General features: G+C 39.9%; 1 pseudogene; it reads left to right on the plus strand.

The window, feature by feature from the left end:
- Positions 1–1817: 1817 nt before the first annotated feature.
- Positions 1818–3213, plus strand: LOC111898862 (structural maintenance of chromosomes protein 3-like; annotated as a pseudogene).
- Positions 3214–3750: the final 537 nt, after the last annotated feature.

The following is a 3750-nucleotide window of genomic DNA, read 5'->3' on the forward strand; positions in this document are numbered from 1 at the left end:
GCTTTGAGTTTGGGCCGTTGGTGGACAGTTGGTTATTGGGCCAAGTCTGGGAATTTATGGATAGAGTATTTTGGGCCCAATTATTGTTATGGACATTAGATCTAGGCCAATTTGGTGAGGTGGGCCCAATTTGGTAAATTGGGCCAATGTTGGACTTTGTATAAGATTTGGACTTTGGCCATGGCCCGATAAGTGGATGTATGCTTTCCCTGATGTTTATTTTGTTATGATGGTTAGTTCGGGATTTGCGGTGAGTTGGCAATTCGAGAGTCTGCTTCTTCAGTTTAGAGTATCGGCATTCGCGAGGTGAGTTATCCTCACTATATCAACAGGGTCTAAGGCACCAAGGCCGGCCCTTATCGGATTGAGATCCAGGTATTTGTTGCTATGTTATGGCTTTGATATGTTTGCATCCTAATAGCTAGGATGGTATATGTTAGAGACTCGATTGAGATCGGTATCCTGAGAGGTAGGGTGATGCTATGCTAGTGACCGGTTAGGTCGGTATCCTGGTTAGGATGATGATATGCTATGTGATCTGTCTGATCGGCTTGTTGACTGTGAACTGTTGTATGATTGTATGTTTATGTGCACATGGTTGTTTGGACTGGAGATGGGTTGAGGCGGGTCCTGCTTTGTGCTGTAGGCCAAGATACCCAGGGCGGACCGGTTGTTCCGAAGGCCCAGCGAGCGGTCCGGATAGGCTGTAGGCCCCGAGAGGGCGGACCAGACGTGCCAAGGCTCGGAGAGTGGACCAGGCCTTTTTGAAGGCCTTTTTGTAATAATAGCCACATACATCGAGTCTGCAGTGTGCGAGTGCAAAAAGACCTGAACCGTTTAAGCTTGTCTGAAACAATGGCAATCATCAAAGCTTGCGATCTTGATGATAAACAAAGAGAAATCAACCATGTTAATTCGTACTCTACAGCCAATCTTGGACTTTAAAATAACAACACCGCTTTGTCAAGCTTCACCACTCATCAAAATACTCAAAACTTGATTCCCCAAGTTCAACCTCATGCAATCCATCAAAACACACCATACATCATACCTAAAATGCAACACACTCAAATCCCTCAAAACATATCTCAAGTTGGATCTAGTGTTTTCCCCTCCACAGATGTTTCAGTTCAATCTCATGGAATTGGTTCCCAAAGTTCAGTTACAAAAGAAAAGGAGGAAAATATGGCTTTAGCTACTGGGTTGGTGAACTGCTACAATGCCTTTATTGCTGGAGAGCTCTCTCCACAACTTTCATTCACTGATCTTGATCAAATCCATCCTGAAGATATGGAAGAGATGGATATTACTTGGCAAATGGCAATGGCAGTATTCAGGGCTAAACAATTCTCAAAAAAGACTGGAAAGAATAATTAGGGTGTAAATTCAGATAAAAAGATGGGTTTTAGCAAAGGAAAGTTACGTTGTTATAATTGTCATGAACCAGGACACTTTGCAAGGGAATGTCCAAAACCAAATCAGCGAGAAAACTCCGAAAGAACCATGGTGCCAGTAACTTACGTTCACAGCAACAACAGAGGATCATCTTCAAACAATCAGTCTACAAACATGGCAATGGTAGCTCAATCGTTCAACTGGGAAGATCAAGTTCAGGCCCTAAACATTTCGGAACCTGAAAAGGAAAACCTTACTCAAGTCAAGCATGCAAGTAAAGAAATGGAAGCAGATCCAAAGGAGGAGATGATGAATTTGCAGTTTGCATTCATGGTTCAGACCACTCCTGAACCAGTCAAATCTAAGGTTAGTGAATTCGGTTGTTCTCAATCTTGTATTAAAACTGTTAAGTTTTTGAGAGATCAAATTGAAATGAAAAGAGATGAAATGAGAACAGAACTTGTTGATCATTTAAGCCCAGAGGAAAAGACTCTGCTCTCATGTTTGAATCCTGAAATAGCAGAACTTAAAGAAAGGCTTGTAGCCAATAGAGCTACCCGAGTAGAGATTGAAACAAGAAAAGCAGAGCTTGAGACGAATCTATCAAAAAATCTTGTTAGAAGGAGACAAGAACTAGAGGCAGTTCAACAGTCTCAAGAAGCTGATAATATAAATGGTGAAGTTGATGCAAAGAAGCAGGAGCTTCTAGAGGCAAAAATGGCTGTTGAAGAAGTGAAAAAACACCTCAAAAGAGTTTCTGAAAGCATAGATGATCGCAACAAGGAACTTAAGAAAATCAACAAGAAGAAGGCTGATTCAAAGGCTTGTTTGGAGGAGTATGAAAAGACACGCCAAAATGAAGATAAAAGAGCAAAACAACTTATTAGTAGAAAAAACATTTTACTTGCAAAACAAGAAGAGTTCAACAAGAAAATCAGAGAATTGGGTCCATTATAATCAGATGCCTTTGAAATGCACAAGAAGAAGAGCATAAAGGAACTATATAAAATGTTGCACAAGTGCAACGAGCAGTTAAAGCAGTTTAGTCATGTAAATAAGAAAGCACGTGATCAATATGCAAACTTTACAGATCAAAGAGAAGAGCTTCAAAAATGACAACAAGAACTTGATGCTGGTGATGAGAAAATCAAAGAGCTTATATCAGTGCTGGATCAACGTAAGGATGAATCTATAGAACGGACATTTAAAGGTGTGGCTAAACATTTTCGAGAAGTATTTTCTGAACTTTTCCAAGGTGGTCAAGGGATTTTGATCATGATGAAGAAGAAGGATGGTGATCCTGTTGATAATGACTATGATGAGGATGGGCCTCTATCTGATAGAGAGGGACGCGTTGAAAAATACATTGGAGTGAAAGTGAAGGTTTCTTTCACTGGACAAGGCGACACACAGTCCATGAAGCAGTTATCTGGAGGCCAAAAAACCGTGGTAGCATTAGCTCTCATATTTGCCATACAACGATGCGATCCTGCTCCCTTTTACCTCTTTGACGAAATCGATGCTGCACTTGACCCTCAATACCGAACAGCAGTCGGAAATATGGTTCAGCGTTTGGCTGATATGGCAAACACACAGTTCATCACAACAACGTTTAGGTCTGAATTGGTGAAAGTTGTTGACAAGATTTATGGTGTCACATATAAAAACTGTGTTAGTCGTGTCAATGTTGTCACCATGGAAGAGGCGTTGGATTTCATCGAGCATGATCAATCCCATAATGCTGAATGAGCTAGCTGTAAATGTAATTAATGGAAGAAAGGGTGTAGGAGGATTTGGTTTGGTATTATGTATAAAGCCAGTATGCGTCTTCTTGCATTGTTAACAACCCTTATTTGATCTTTTTAGTATTGTTGTGATGGTAGAGTTGATTAAACCTTGGTCCATGTTTGTGTTTAATTGGAAATATATTTGTAGAAACTAAGCACGATAGACATCATACTTTAATCTCTTCCTCTACTGTTGTTATTTGCTTTGGTTGTGAGAGAGAATCTATTGTAGGGAGCATAATTCATATCATCAATACATCATTAGATTCATAATCTTCTTCTTCTCCTTCTCTTCTATATTGATCTGACATCATCCAATTGATCGGGATTCCGCACCATCAATTGGATCTGATTGATACACAAGCAATTTTGGGGACTTTCAATTGGTATCAGAGCTTGGTTGTATCAATCTTTTTTTGTCAGATCTGGAGCTTATTTGATCTTATTTTGAAAAGACAATAGCATTTTTCGATAGATCTCGCAAAAATAAGGGGGGTTATTTCTTTGCATTTTTCATAAAAACGAGTTTTTGATCGAGTTTTCGAGCAAAAAAGGGTGAAAAACGTCG

The sequence above is a fragment of the Lactuca sativa genome, chromosome 6, assembly GCF_002870075.4.
Source record: "Lactuca sativa cultivar Salinas chromosome 6, Lsat_Salinas_v11, whole genome shotgun sequence".
NCBI classification, from domain to species: Eukaryota; Viridiplantae; Streptophyta; class Magnoliopsida; order Asterales; family Asteraceae; genus Lactuca; species Lactuca sativa.